At 45.0% G+C, this 15,759-nt stretch overlaps 1 long non-coding RNA gene across 1 annotated transcript; it reads left to right on the forward strand.

The window, feature by feature from the left end:
• The first annotated feature begins 358 nt into the window (after nucleotides 1-358).
• Nucleotides 359-8,335, forward strand: LOC109508500 (uncharacterized). Its single transcript, XR_002166674.1, has 4 exons — nucleotides 359-703; nucleotides 5,017-5,145; nucleotides 5,421-5,550; nucleotides 6,568-8,335. It is a non-coding gene; the product is annotated as an uncharacterized LOC109508500 (long non-coding RNA).
• The last annotated feature ends 7,424 nt before the right edge of the window (nucleotides 8,336-15,759 follow it).

Consider the following 15,759-nt stretch of genomic DNA (forward strand, 5'->3'; position numbering starts at 1 on the left):
CGCACACACCCTAAAGTCTTATGAGAGCTGACAGCCTCTTTTTCTTGTGTGTACTCGGGGTCAGAGTGGCATAGCCCACATGCATCTCCGGCGCTACGCAAACATGAATGCACACATACACGGCCATGTGCATGTGTGCATATTCACACTACAACTCAGCCTATCTCCCTACTCGCCACCACCACTACCTACCCCCATCCCCCGCCCCCCCCAGTGTTTGATGTGGTCTTTGGAGAACCATCTTGAAAGAAATTCCAGCTTTTGAAGTCGCTCTGCACTTTTCTTCTGCTGGGTTCCTCTTTCATCTTCCGACGGATTGAAAGTTGAGAACAAGATACGCACTTGCCCCACTTGAGCTATTTACCATGTGTTGAACCTGGGAATTTGAGACGTTTATCACGCAGAGGCTATTGTTCCCCGTAAGATGCGGCCACGCACTCATCTCTTGCCAAGACGCGCCAGCCGCTTTCAACACAGAGCGCTTCTCGCAACAAATGCCCCCAGAAGAGTTTTGAATTCCAGGCGTTTATTCACACTGTTTTCAATGCGAGCGACACAAAGAATCATCTGATACGCTCGCACAAATGCAGGTATGTGTGCTGTCATGGCCGCTGACTGTTTGCTTACTCTAGCATGCATTCGCGGTGTGAAGACTATTGACTTGGATAATCCCTTTACACAAACTCAAGCACGTACAGTAAAGGTGAGGATGAAAACAGAAATGAAAACTGTCATTGCGTAACCGACGCATGTTCAAAATGGATCCAAGAGGTGGCCATAAACATGAGTGAAAATATTCACCATGTCGGTACAAATCTCCAAATGCAACATTCAAAAGTGGGAGAAAAAGGCTCTATTCTGGAGTTTTAAAACTTACACGTTCTTCCAGCCCCCTATTCAGAGCTACTCACGAAACGAATGAGTGTAGACTATAATCATGCTTTTGCACAAAAACGGCGGTCTAATTTAGTTTAAGCAATTTGCGATTTTGATTATTGTGTTTTTCTGAACAGGTTAACGCAATAGACTATATTCATGCTTTTGCACAAAAACGGCGGTCTAATTTGGTTTAAGCAATTTGTGATTTTATCTTTTGATTATTGTGTTTTTCTGAACAGGTTAACGCACGTTCCTCAAAAATGTAGGGGGAAAATAACATTGAACAAATAGACGGCAATGTTTGTATAAGGTGCTGGTGGGAAAAAAGTGCCTGACAAGCTGCAGAACAGGTCGGTTTGTACAATCAACACACTGGGGTCTATTTTCATAGACGGCGCACGTGGGCAAAAACTGGCGCATCTGGATTTTCACGCCGGGGCAAGTCGAGTTGACTGTGTTTGGTATTTTGGCCGACCGCACTCCACCATGCTGCGGCTTCCCGGCAGAGCCAGGGCGTTTTCTGTCACATGCCCCTGGCGCACCTGACAATTTGGGATTGAAAATTTGACTCAACTTTCGACCAACTCGGAGCAGGTCTATATTGTGGCGCAGGTGGTGCAACATGATTTTTGTGGGTTTGATCCAGGCACAGGCAGACATATTCTGCACTCCGCCGAGATGTGCGGTGCTTGTCATCATATTTCACACACAGCCACGAATGATGGGGGTAGGTAGGCCGTCTCCAAGTGGCCACTTGGCAGCGGGATCTGTGATCACCCTGGCTGCATTCCCCGCAAGGGGAGATCTTGCAGTTCCTTATAAATGTACTCTGTGTGCGTCGATCTCCAGCATCGTCTGTTTCTGCTCTCGGATGGTAACGATCACTTTCACAAAATATCAAACTCCAGCTGTCTCTTCTGCCGAGAAGAGAGAAAGAACATGACGTTCATCTCTTGTCATGGGTGCGCATCTCCTGATCTAGACGAAGCTCAAAATAGAAATATCTCACTTCCTTTGGCAGTATAATTAGACCTGGTCATAGAAATAATCCGGGAAAAAGTTTGTAATGATCCGTTCTTGTTAATATCTTTGAAAGAGGTGAGAAATGTGGTGTGCGGTGGCGTGTTAAAAAAGATTCATCATCACTGTGTAAATTGTTCATGTGTAAAAGAGCCTCATGACTGCTCGTATTAGTTGATCTTTCTAAAAAGACGACAAGAGTTCACAGCTTCCTGACTTTGCGGTTTGTGACACACTTGAGCAACAGCGATCGGTCACTGACGTGCGATGTAAATTTGATGACTCCACTTTGGAAAATGGTGTTGAAATTCCCTGAACTTTGTCAAGATTCATCGTAATTTTGCGGCACGATTACATTAGAGAAAACGAAACAACCTTGGGCGACAGGTGAACAAATCAATCAGGAAATTCAAATGATGAATCCAGTATGGGCATTGTTTGTTGGAAGACACGTCAAACTTATAGGAAAGGCTGATATAAAGATCTGCCGTTCTTGGTTGAGCGCAGATGAAGTGTGACTCTGGACGTTAATAGCCAGGCAAGAGACAGCTTGTCTCAGATTGTGAAATACCCAATGGTGAATATAGTGCCATCATTTGGAAGTGGCAACACAGTATGACCAGGACCTTTAAGATGGAATTGTGGAATGCTTCCTGGACTTTTTTTTTTTAACCATATTGATTATTTTTCTGGTCATATTGTGACATTTTTTTACTCAGGCATTCATGTGCAAAAAGATGATGGTAGTTTTTTTTAAAAAAACGTTTTTGCTCATTTTCACTTCCCCCATTGCAGTGAATTGACTCGGGGCCTCAGGCTTCACACTTCACAATGAATGGAATATACAGTTTGTATTTCACATTGAACAAAATTGTGATTGAATTGCACATTTGATCAGCGCCAATAACCCTTAAGGTGTTATTTTAGGGTGATTTTTGTGTGTGTGTGCGTGTGTGCGTGTGTGTGTGTCTGGCTCGTTGGCGCTGTGGGCCAGTCTGATCCGAGTTGACAAGGAAGCAGCTGGTGCGTATGATTTTTCTTATTGGGCTTGTGCCTCACAAATTTTGCGAGGATACATGCGGAAAAGGGGGACGAATCACAGCAATTCTGATCATCTAAACTGCTGTGCTACTCTCAAATGTGAGGTTTCTTATGCGGACTGAACAGATAGCTAGCTAGCTAGCTAGAAAGAAAGAAAAAAAGATAGCTAGCTAGCTAGCTAGCTAGCTAGAAAGAAAGAAAGAAAGAAAGAAAGAGATAGATAGATAGATAGATAGATAGATAGATAGATAGATTCAATTCATACGCAAGCATTTTTAAATTCATACGCAACCATTTTCTTTCTCATACAAGAATCTTTGGGTTTTTCATGATCCAACTCCACTCCATTTTGCCCATGCATCTCATCACTGCGTGTTGTTTGTAAATCTCACGACCTCGCAACACATCGAGGCTGCATTCTTTCTAAATCTATTCTGAAAAATGTGGGGCAGTGACCAGGGAAATCAGATCATCGTCGCCTTCCTTTTGGAAGAATAATGGAAATTTACAATGGCAGGAATGGGCGAGTGGCCAAAAAGGAGGGAAAAATACAGAAAGTGTGTGACTGTGTTCTTGGAAGCAGTATTGTGTTCAGGACCTGGGGGAGAAGAAGTCTTTCATATTTCATACCCTTCAATTGCCAAAGGTAATTTGATAAGATGATGTGAAGAATAGATGGAAAAAAAGAATACATGACATTTTTGAAATTCCAACCTGGGCGATGTGATCCCACGCAGTGGCTCATTGTTCTTTCGTGTTTTTGCTTGGACTGTAAGCAGTTAAAGCGGGTTATGATTGATTTCGTCGTTGTTTTCTTAAATTTCCTGTGTCACAATGCATTCTTGGATAAACATGAATATTCTAACATATTTACAGTAGTTAAGGATTATATTAGGTGACCCCAATTCACATTCTAGAAACAAAAAAAAATGGAGAGGCCCACGGAGGCAACGACTTCTGTGTGACTGAATGGGTGTGTGCCGTGCAATTGCTTGATGCCAAGGGAGAAGACATACGAGGGAGAGGGACGGCAAAGAGGAGAAAGAGGGACGAGAGATGCGAAGGAGGCGTAGGGGCGTGTGAGGAAGTGGATGAAGACAGAGCGGCAGAGGAGGGCGATTTGGAAGGGTTGCCAGGACTCCGAAGCTCATCTGTCATTCTGTGCGTCAGTCAACCTATTCCCAGACTCATACGCAGCCAGTTCTTGCGCAAATGAGCGTGTAGAGGCACACAGACGCACACGCACACATTCGCAATCCGTGGTTTTCCTACAAACCTATGCTGACTGTTCCTCACAGCCTAATTAGCTTCCACCAACACAACAATCCACTTCCCCGCACATTTTTCTCCCATTTCTTCCCTCACTCAAGTGCATGCCATATTGTCGTACTTCGGGCTGGTTCCCTGGCAACAGCTGCTTCCTGTTTGTCTGGCTTTATTGCCAGGGAGTAAGGGCAAGGTTGGAGATGGCGTCTTCAGCTCACTAATGACAATAAAGTGGCCTTCGAGTGGCCAGAAGGCTCACTTGTAGGATTGCCGTGTTATACTGAAGAAACCTATATCTAATATATAGGCAGACATATATCTATGTATTACTTGTTTTTCACCCATTAGACAGGTCTTTGGTTTTCATGTCGTTTATAATTACAGCGTCATGTAATGACAATAATGTAGTCTTCACGGGCAAAACTAAAAACAAATAAGACCAGGAGGATAAAACTGTCAAAGAGGATTAAAAGGCTGACATGTTCGTCAAACGAGGTGAACCCCGTCTTTATTGTTTTTTGCCTGTAACGGGACGTTTGTTCTCTGACCAAGTATGTGCTCTTCATGTTGACCGACAGGACCACACAGGTGTCAGACCTCCCGGGTGATGCTATCAGACCTCCGCAGACGCTGCGCGGTAAGGGAAGAGCTAAATGGCGAGACAAAAGGAGCGAGGGGTTTGCAGAGGGCTGAGTAAGAGGGCGCGCTTAATGCGCGTTGAGGAGCTGAGATGCAATTCAGCCATGTGGAAAATGCTTCCTTTAGAGCTTGTGAGCGATGTCCTCACATTGACTCGGTATGTGTGTGAAGGTGGCCCTTTGGCAGATGGACATCAAATCTGGGAACTAGTGGACAATCCATCAGGAGTCGGAGTCACTGAACATCGTGGCTGTGTTGCCCGCTGCTTGTGTATCATACATATAATGTAGTCAGTCTAAGGTCAGTCTTTTATTTATCGGAAGAATTTATTGTGGTCTTTTTACACATCGGAAAAAGTTTGTCGGGTCAGTTTTTTTCCCCATAAAAGTTACCGTCATAGCAAATTGCAGTCATATTAAAGGAAAAAAAAGACTTCAGTAAGACTTCATCTTCCCTTCCTTGCAAAATTTCTAAGGTCAAGAGTGTTCAGGATTTGCCCACATGGATATTAGCTTCCTTCTGACAATCCGGTGACACATTCCCCTCTTTCTTTCCCCTTCTTTCCTGTGAATCAGCCAGGTTTTAACTGCTTCCAGATCTGCACCTCTTCCTCTCTCGTACCTCTTCCCCCGACTCTGATTTGCTGCCGCGACGTTTCGGTTGGAAAGCTTTCAAAGTGGATGTGGAAATGGACAACTTCAGCCAGTGAGTCAGCTAACAAGGTGCTCCTTTGAAGGAAACCGCAAGCCGAGGCGCGGGCGTGTCGCGGATTTTGTTTTTTCATAAATCACGGCAGCGTTGGGTGGGTTTTATTTCATGTTTGAACGGAAGGTCTTTGATGAGTATATCAGTTTTTGTGTGTTCACCTTGACTGGAAACGTCGAGAAGGTAAGGAAACCGCTTTTAGCGCGGTACTCGTGCGTTTGTGTTTATTTGCGTGCGCGCGGAAAGAGAAACACAGACGGGGTCGAACATCTCCGTCTGTGTCTGCGCCACTTCCACGCTGTTGCCGTACAGCGAGCGCTTGATGACATGTAGATGGCAAGCCAACTACAACTGTTTTGATTCGTCACCCCTTAGTCACCGGTAGCAGCCGCATCGCAGCTCCGTGTGCACAAGGGGCCTTTAAGACGGCCGCCCTTCAATCATATGAGGTCACTGCGGTCAAACGGAGGCGAGGAGCGAGACCCCCTTTTGCCGTGCGCTGTTGTTTACAGCTGCTGACACCACTCCTTGAGGAATCTGTTATTAGGGAGCGAGAGAGGCTTTGAGCCTGGAGCTAAATGCCTCCCAACAGAGGGTTGCAAGGTGTTATTGTGTGGTGCGCCGGGGTCCGCCGGGGGAAAGTCCCGCGCCACAAAAACGATGCTGGTGATCAAATCGTGGGACAAAGGTCTTATTATGCCAATGAGCGGTCACACAGAAGCGATATGTGGGGTGGGGGGTGGGTTGGAAAGTGGACTTTCAAGCATTTCCATCATGCATCGTTTGTAAAAAGTGCTATAAAAGATTCGATATTAAAGGACTGCATTTACAAGCCTTTGTCCGCATGTTTATTGTCATATAAAATGAAGTTGATGACTCATCTCATCCCCTGGATTAGACCTGATCATTTGCACCTGCAGACGCATAAGAAGAAAGCAAAGACCAGAACCAAGATGTGGCTCATTTGTTTTTGTTTTTTTTAAATGCTGTCTAACGCTTGTCTTGTTATCTCCTCAGGTTTCAAAGAAAAGAATCTCTGTGAGTGAGCAAAGGCAGCTGCGGATGGTGACAGCCATGCAGACAGCTGGGACTGCGGCTGAATCGCTCAATAACGTTCAACGCGAGACCCCTGTCAAGACTCAAGCGCGCCCATTGAAGCCATCATGGGCCGGTCTACCGTGAAGGTATTCAAGTGCGATGCCAAAAAGGGGGAGCCACAGCAGAAAAGAAAAAGTGATGAGTCACCAAACTTCCCAAAACCCCCCAACCCTCCCCTTCGTCGTTTACGGGAAACAAAATGCAGGGTTTTTTTTTTTTCCCCGCTCTCCTGTGCTCCCTTTGCGGTGCTCAGACATTCATCTTCTTGACATGCTGTCGGGTCATAGCCAGGGTTAATAGGTGTGTCGGTGAGCTTGTTTCATCCGTCCCCGTGGGGGCTGCTCCGCCAAACACATTTCAACTATGTGAAGCAGACAAGTTTGTTAGGGCTGTGCGGGGGAGTTTGCGAATAGTTATCACTGGCTCGGGAAACAGATAAGCCTTTGTTCTGAAGCATTCCCAAAAAATTTATACAAGTTAGGCTTGGATTAATCAACTAAAGAAAAATTAATTTCATCTTGTTTTTATGATTGTTGTTGTGGTTTGCCGTTTTGTCCAACACAATTTGGAATAATCAGTCTAATAAGTTCGAACCATTTTAGGTTATGACATAACCATAGTTTTTAGAAACACCTCTTGGTATGACGCATTGCAGTTCTAGAAAACAAACGACCTCCGCACAATGTAGACATCACTCTCACATGTCCGAGGAGTTTCGGATGTTTTCTGAACAAACATCTTTCTGACAACCGGTTGCAATTCTTACCACAGGATGTCTTGTAAAGTTCAGCTTTCTTCAAATGATGGCATACAGTGTGTGTGTGTGTGTGTGTGTCCCCGGTAAGGATATTCTCTGAAAGAGAAAGAAAGACTCGGTCAGTTTTCAACTTTCAATACACCGTCGTCACAACGATGTACAAAAATGCTGTCTAACTAAATGTGGCCTGAAAGAAGAGACAATATTTTCCATACGTGAGGATGAATACCATTCAGACTCAATCATGAAACACTGTTTGCATTATCTCCCTCCAAATCGATACACAATAATGAAGCAGTTCACAATCTGCATCTTTTAAAAAATATTTTAATAGAATACATCGTACGGAGCAGAGATGCCGATGCAGATGCAACTTACTTTGCTCCCGCCTGTGTGTGTAAGGTAATTGTTCCGCTGATACAAATGCCCAAAAATCAATTTCCACAGGACTGGTGTTGGTTGACCCAGCCTCAGCCCAGTTTTCTTTTTTTTTTTTTTTTTCTTGAGTGTGCCCTGAAAAGGAATTTTTAATCATCTCTGACATTGTCCTCCCTTGACCAAACGTTGGTGCACATGGGTGTGTGTGTGTGGTTGATGCCACCACTGGGAATTCTGAAAGCCTTGCGCAAATCACATTTACATGGCAACATGGAGAAACTGAAATCTGATTGGACGATAAAAGAACGCATGCCAGCTGCTTGGCCATGACACATGCTATGAGATGATGGTAACAGACTCTTGGAAATAAATTCCAAGCATTTCCCGAAGGTTGTAGGCATGCTTCCGATGGTCTTCAGGCCAGCAGAGAAGACCCTGACGGACGTGGCTGCATGCTAACGCGTACTTACGAGGTAAAAGATAAAGTCGAGGAGATGGCTCGGAATAGCATGGCTTCTTTCGGTGTCACAAAATAAAATACATAAAACGTCATCTCCGTCTTGACCACATTTGTGTGACTCGCATCGAGTTCAGCTGCGGGTCGGATACAATCACTTCATCCATGTTGTCGGTGTTTGCACTGTTGAACTTTTCGTGCTCCTTACTTCTGAAAATGTCATCGGTGAAGGCAGCGAAATCCAGGATTACAGGAAGCTAACCCCCAGAAAAAAGCGCCAGAGGTGTAATTGTTAGCTGGAAGTCGGGGTGAGATAGTTCAACTCTGCGGTTAAGGGAGAGCGGCGCTTCAGGCCCGGCAGCTTTGGGAGGAATCCAATATGACCCAACGAGCGTTGCAAAGTTCGTGGGAGTTTTTTGGTTTCAACGCGCTTGTAATCCTACGTGACAGCTCCCTTTCAACCTTTCATAATGGACCTTTATGCACTCCCCTGTAATTATCTCTCGAACTGCTGCTTGCTATCGTGACTTGTGATCTTTTTGCATGCTACAAATAGACGTATGCCTCTTGACGGGGCCTGTGCGCGCCGCTTCAAAGGCCTTTCCGTCGCAGTCATCTTCTCCATCGGCGCTCGGATTCTGCAAAAAGAGCCATCAAAGTAGTTTTGGGCCAGCTCAACTTTTGCACTTATTGATGATGTGTGAGGTCAGCAGCTTTCACACCCTTCAAGTCAGGCAACTGCGTCTCACGGCGGGCCAGTCAGCGGCACATCATCTGCGTCCGAGCCGACAGGACATGATTTCACCTGAAAGGTGAAGATCCGTCATGACAGATGATTGTCTGAACGTGTCAGTCTCACTTTGGACACCCTCGTGCATTGTCAGGCTGACAGTGACAGTGCAACAAGTGAACGTCTAGCTTCTACTTGATTCTCTTCCACTTTGATTTTGCAAAAGTTACAAGGGAGGCATCAAAGTTACAACTTTGACCCGAATTAGTCTCCAATTAGCCTAACTTGGTTGTATTTCATCTCTTGAAAGGAGAAGTGCATGACAACGGGAGCTTACCGTTTTTGTTGTTGTTTTTTGTTTTTTAAATTATTGTAAAATAAATATTCATAAATATTCATCCGTAGCACATAAATGACCAGTTAAAACAATATATTCTGTCAGGACACTTTCAGCACCGCTTGCCTCCATTGCCACTCATCCTGATGTACGACTGGGTGTGAATATATGGCGGTGGTGGTCCGAGGGACTGTGGACTGGCGGCCAAGCACCTGCTAGCCTGCCCCTGGGCAGCTGTGGCTCCATGTGCCGCCACCAGAGTGTGAACGTGCGAGTGCACGAATAATGTAGCCATGGTGAATGAAGCGCTTTGTTCCGAGAAACGCACCATTTCAATCTCAAGCATTATTAGTATATGATTAAATGGCAGAATTAATATCGAAGATGGCGTGTGCTGTAAAAATACCACAGATGTACACGGATGATTCTTCAACTTTCTTTTGACCCAGATAATGTGAATGCTGAAAAGAGAAGTCCACTTTTCTACTGCAAGGCTTTCCCTGACAAATACAATTATAATCCAACATTTTCATTCTTTTTTTTTTTCTATGTGCGGCATTCTTTTTGTGTGAGGAAACATCTCTGTGCTTGGACGCATCATCCGTGGCCTCGCGTGCCCAAGCTGCTGTACTGTGATGTGAATAAGGCGGGACAAAGCGCAAGCCTCCCCTCCCCGCCGTCTCCCCTCTTTCTAAGCGGATCAGAGGTGAAGAGCCCAGCACATCAGTGCAATTACACTGCGGGTCCACACAGACGTGTTGATTGCAGCGGACAGGTCCAGTAAACAGTAGCCCGTGTGCCGCTGAGTCAGGTGGAGTGTCACTTTGAGTGAAGGCCTCACTCAGGCCACACTTGTTGACAAGGTGCTCTCTGGCTTCAAAGCTCGGTTGTGTAATCCAAGCAGTTAGGAAAGGACTTGAATTGGGGGCGAGGTCAGCTGCATAACACTCAACAAGGGACTGAGGGCTGAAGATTGTTTGGGTGTGTTTGCCAAGAGTGTGCAGACCTAAGGATAGGGGAAGTTGTGCAAGGCTGAAGGTGTGGTTGCTTGCCTGCTTTTTTTTTTCTTTTTTTTTTCGGTATGCGCTGACAACTCCTTCGAATCTGGTTTCACGCCCAGCAAAACGGTCAAAAAGGGCTACTTTGGTAATAATTGTAAGTGGCCGTCGCTACATGCAACCTTCTGGTTGTCCAGAACCCAGCCGTCTCCAGCATATTCCAAGAATAAAATTCAAATCGGCAACCACTATAGCCAGACTAATGGACTGGTGTCATTTATTTACAGGGATAAGAGGCCATGTCATTCGCACAAACTCTCAGCGTCGGGCAGCAGGCAGCAGCATGACTAGCAGTCTGAGTTCTGTTCTGCATGGAAAAACTCAGTAAAAAGAAGAATTCTGGTGAAGGGCGTGTGAAGCACGTCTAAAAAAGCAAATAGGGTGGAGGAGTGCGGGCCTGTCTCGGGTTGAAGAGCTGCGCTATTGTGCGGCAGATGATGGTGAGCGCATGAGGCGTGTTTACGTGTTCTTGGACATGTGCGAGGAGCGACGTGCGCAAACGGCGTGCCGCTGTGCTGTTATTATTTCTGTTTGGTAATTATTGTTTTCACAACCGCCGCACCATTACCTGCTGTCTTTTAGCCGCCGAAGCGATAGGATCGAGACAATGCAATTTCATTTTAGGGGGTAAAATAACACAATTCTAGAGGTTAGGGGCTTAGGGGTTACTGTTAGGGTTAGGGGATAAGGTTAGATTTAAGAGACACTTCGTTGTGTAAACTTTTATTTAGTTGTTGTGAAATGCAGGAAAGTCAATTTTCACAACAGCGAAAGTTTAAATACTTTGTTCAATTGCCCAACTGAACATTTTATGCATGTTTGTTGCCTCGGTATGTTGAGTTTACTCCACTTTTTTTTTTTTAACAGTAAATACAAACGCCTTATTTTGCAAAAGATAGTGACAATATGAGTGAAGTATCCATTCAGTAATGTGTTTATTGTTGTGGATTTCATTTGAGGTGTGGTCGAACAGCACGGTGTCATATTGAGAATGGCTCAATTATGCTGACGCCATTTCGCTAGCAATCCGCCCATCCATGTTGTCTACCGCTTGTCCTCATTAGGATGGGTTGAGTTGGATACGATCCCAGCAGAGTTTTGCACCAGGCTACGCCTCGGACTGGTGTCCATTTACCGACAGAGTCGCGTTGTGTTCAGCCATCTCAATGATTGCCCATCTTTGCATACCGTTAAGAGCAAGTCATCTGTTTTGCCGATCCTCCTCGGCATCCCTCCACTGTCTCATGCTTCAGTCTGGCTATTTTTAGATGTGGCGCACAAGCAAAGAGCAATGATCCGGCTTCGCTGCCATACGGTTCTCAAGACCGTGACCGGCATCCGATCGATTTGGATCACCTTTCAGGTTAGCTTGCCGGTTGCTATTGCAAACTTGGGAGACAATAGAGGTGAGTCTCACGTTGCACGGAGGACCGGTGCACCTGATACTCTCAAGGTGATTGGCCCTCATCACATGGGCTCACGGAGGGACCGTCCCTGAGAAGCGGCGCTTGTTACCAAGCCACTGTGACTCATTCATGCTGGCCATGTGCAGCCTATTTGTGTGTGAGAGACAGCGAGAGAGAGGGAGAGGCTTGGAAACAGAAACCGAGAGGGACACGGGGACACGAAGCAGATGAATGAAAAACAACTCCACTGCACTATCGTAGCCCATTCGATTTGAAGGTGCCTGTGTTCAATCTCTGCCCTCCATCTTCAAAATTCGGCTCAACGACAAGTGACATGGCTTTGACACCTGCTTGTGTTGAGTCATATTAAAATGTAAATGAGTCAGTGGGGGGGGGTCAATCTAGCACATTACATAACATTGTCAAACTGCTGTGTTTAAGTGACTTTTTTCTAGTTACTCAAAGCACTTTTACAAGGTGCCCTCATTCACACAATAATGATGGCACCCACACATACACGGCCATGTGCATGCGTGCATATTCACACTACAACTCAGCCTATCTCCCAACTCGCCACCACCACTACCTACCCCCATCCCCCGCCCCCCCCAGTGTTTGATGCAATCTAGCACATTACATAACATTGTCAAACTGCTGTGTTTAAGTGACTTTTTTCTAGTTACTCAAAGCACTTTTACAAGGTGCCCTCATTCACACAATAATGATGGCAAATGCCGTCACTCAACGGAAGTAACCAGAGTTCATTCAAACATAAATAACTCTACAAGAGGAGTAACTGAGTTTCAGAAGTCTGCGTCAGGACACTTTGTAAAAACTGACGGGCAAGAAGCCTGCACACTTCAGCTGCAAATTTTTTTTTTCTTTTCGCTGCTTAATAAAGGCACTGAGCCTCCAGACACTGAATGGAAAGGGTCAAGTCTGTCCACATTTAATGTCTCAGGGATCTCCAAACTTTTTCCACTGAGGGCCACGTACAGAAAAACGGAAGGAAGACTATAAATGGTATAATTTGTCGGTAAAATTGTTATAAATACACCTCTACCATTGTGATATGAAAGAAAACAAAAGAGACATGTTTTCTTGGTCTGTCACAGCAATAGATTTGAAATGCATTAATTTGCCTGAAAAAAAAAAATCTATTAATAAATGAGAGCACCACTGCCACCTATTGTAGTGGATGTGCAATTGGATTTTGTTGTTACACAGCCCCCCCCCCCCGCCCCCAGCATCACACGAGGGGGAATTTTAGAGGGACCGTTTCACAAAATATGACATTGTTTCATTCGAACAGTGGTATTTAATCTTGTCTTTTTGCCAACTTTGTGTTTGTGTTTCACGGGTGGTTTCACCATAAAGGCTGTCTAAAGCCTCACGCTTGTCAGAGTGCTCTTTACTGTTGGTAGAAACCGTCACCGGGCATCATGTGGACAGACAAACCGTAACAAATAACACCAATTCAATAGGTTGGTTGGGAATGAAAAAAAAGAAAAAAATCGATGGCTTGAATTTGAAAGCCAGACAACATTTCTGTGCTTCCAGTTTGTCCTGACACGCTGTTACAAGATGAACCCTGCGTGCCAACTTCCTGAGGCGAGAGTATTATTAACTACCTGGACAGACATACCGTGCTTGTAAATGTGCGGTTTGCCAGGGAGGGATGGGCCAGCTGATAAGGCGGGTCGATATATAAATCTCTCCTTCCTGACAGCGTGTACCTGTGAGTGAGGTCATGTCTACAATTGCGGTTTGTCATTAGACTCTCGGTGTGATTTTCCGTTCATCTCTGCCTCTGTGGTTCTGTTGTTTTCCTCTCCTTTGTAACACCTGAGAAAAGCTGCAGGGGAAGTCAACCGCTGCCAGCATTCCAACACATTCCAGTTCCAAATGTCTGGGCACAGCCACACGTCCTCGGCATTCTTTCATTTAAAGGCGCAGTGTTTCTTTTGTCCGCACTTCATTTATTCGCATGCGGGGGTACCGTTTTTTTTTTCTTTTGTTTGGTTTATTTTTTTTTTCAACCATCTTAAGTGTTTGTCTTTTAAATGCGGTTCGAACTAAAAGCAGAGAGGGGAGCTGGGGAGCGTTAAAACCGATTGAAAAGCGGCCTTATCAAATAATTACTCCATTCGGAATCCAAAGTTGAAATTTACTTTGAGGTTTTATTGGGGAATTTCATTTCTTTGGCTACAGGGATCTTCTATACTTTTGCTGAAAACAAAAAGTTTAAATATGAATTCCATCCATCCATTCTCAGCACCGCTTATCCTGAAGTGGGTCGCGGGGAGTTGCTGGAGCCTCCCCCAGTTGCCTTCAGGCAGAACACAGATGACACCCTGAACTGGTTGAAAGTCATTCGCAGGGCACACGTAGAGACAAACAACCATCCACACCCACATTCACGCCGTCGCTGACTTACATTTTTGCTACTTTAACAATTATTTTAACTCTAAGAAATGTTAAACTTTAAGAAATGTTAAACTTGTTCCTTGTTTCTTAAGGCGAAAGAAACAAAAAACGCATTTTACGGGCATACGCTAAGGAAGAGGAAGTGAAAGACAGCTTTACCAAAGAACTGACGCAACATAAAATGTCAACTCTTTATTTATTTGTCAAACCATTGAAATAAATAATAAATACAAATGTTATGATTTTAGGATGTTCTATTCTTTACGCACAAAAAAGGAAGCGTGCCTTGTTTTTCCAGACCGGTAACCCGCAAGCCTAAAAAAGTCAATCATTACTCAATCTTAGCTTCTGACCCTCCCACCTCCACCCTTCATCCCCCCCGGAGAGATGCAAGTGCGTCAGCGTGGGGTTGGAAAAGAGGAGAAGTAAAGCATTTTGACTTTCAGGAAGGAAACATCTGGGGAATAAGGAAAGAGAGAACGGGTGAAAAGAGGAATTAACGTGGAGGAAGAGGGGCCGGCCAAAAATAGTCAGCCTTCGCCGGAGCTTTGCCTTGCCAGAGCCCCCACCGCACCTCGTGCCACTCATGTGTTAGTCAATCTGACCTCTCCTTTGGGGGCTGACTAACTTCTCTTCCGAAGCCCCCCCAAGTCAAGAAACTGGCTTCCTCCCAGGCATCTTACTCGGGTCCTGAGTGGCCTGACCCAACTCTTTGTTTTCTGTAATGCACATACAAAAATGCCTGCCGGGTGAGGCCGATGGAAGTGTAGTGGCTCCCGTAGGTGGCTTTTATAAAACGGCCGAGGGTTTGAATTGAGTGTGTTTGGCGCAGTCTTGCTGTGCGATCAATTTGGTGTCCTCTGTTGTATTCCTAAAGTTCATTACCTTAAATGTCCCTGAGTAGTGCAAGACGAATCAGTCTGAATTCAAATCCGACACCACAACCACTGTGCTCACCTCAATGGCGGCGGGTTGTCTCTTTCATGCGCATGTTACGTTTCCTGGGTTCGACATTCCAGTATTGAGTCATTTTTATCCTTAAGGTCTGTGGTGTTTATTATATTGGTAAATACAGAAGTGAGCTAAAACTAATCGTGCTTTTAACCAGAAAATGAAGACTGTTCATTTTCATAACTGACATGGACTTTCAAATTGGGGAATGGGGAGGGGCAGGCAAGGCAAGGGATAGAGAAGTGAGGCAATCAACCCTTAGGCACTCATGATGACCACTTTTACAACTACTACACAGGCTGATGAAAATATTGCACCCCCCCAAAACCTTGCACCTACTGGGCAACCACCTACACACTTTTTTTTGGTGATTTTGCATAGGCAGTCAAGGGTAAAATGAGCATTACTTGGGTTCAGCAACAAGTCAGAAAATCAGGAAGTTGATTGAGACAAACCTGGTAAAAGCAGTCTTGAAGGAGAAGGTTTGATGATTAAAAAAAACGAGAGAATTCAGGATTGTCTACAAAGTGGAAATCGTGGGAATCTTTTCTCTGTGTGATTAATCCCTGTTTGATGACAAATAAGGAAACAGACATGAGGCCAGAAGGAG

This window comes from Hippocampus comes, unplaced genomic scaffold, assembly GCF_001891065.2.
Source record: "Hippocampus comes isolate QL1 unplaced genomic scaffold, H_comes_QL1_v1.1 scaffold48, whole genome shotgun sequence".
Lineage (NCBI taxonomy): Eukaryota > Metazoa > Chordata > Actinopteri > Syngnathiformes > Syngnathidae > Hippocampus > Hippocampus comes.